The sequence below is a fragment of the Myotis davidii genome, unplaced genomic scaffold (assembly GCF_000327345.1).
Source record: "Myotis davidii unplaced genomic scaffold, ASM32734v1 scaffold149, whole genome shotgun sequence".
Classification (NCBI taxonomy): Eukaryota; Metazoa; Chordata; class Mammalia; order Chiroptera; family Vespertilionidae; genus Myotis; species Myotis davidii.
In genome coordinates, this window is record NW_006352194.1 from 1,081,868 (window position 1) to 1,082,298 (window position 431).

The window sequence follows — 431 nt, forward strand, 5'->3', positions numbered from 1 at the left end:
GTAAAAATTCAAAAAATTATTTTTTTTTTTAAAAAAGAGCCAGAGCTAGGAAGGTTAAAGACCACCATGTAGCTGTTTCCTCCACCTGGCGGAGGCTGTGAAGGGGGTGAGAAGCTTTGGATGACTACACATTTGCACATAGGTAAAATGGGGCTTCTGGGCTTGCCAAGAGATGGACCAGGACTCTGACCAGGAAGTGCTGACATCCCCCCATGTCCTGCCTTCGCTGGACAAGGCCCTTACAATCACTCTCCCAATGACTTCCCTTACTGCTCACTTCAGCTGTTCTTTGTGGCTAGAGATGCTATTTAGGGAACTGATGCCCTGGGCTGAAGCATCCACTTGGCAGAGCCCAGGTTGGGTGCCCTGTCCTATCTTCAAGAGTGTGGGAGGAGGGGTCTGTGGTCCCTCCCAGCTTCAGTAGTAGGCAG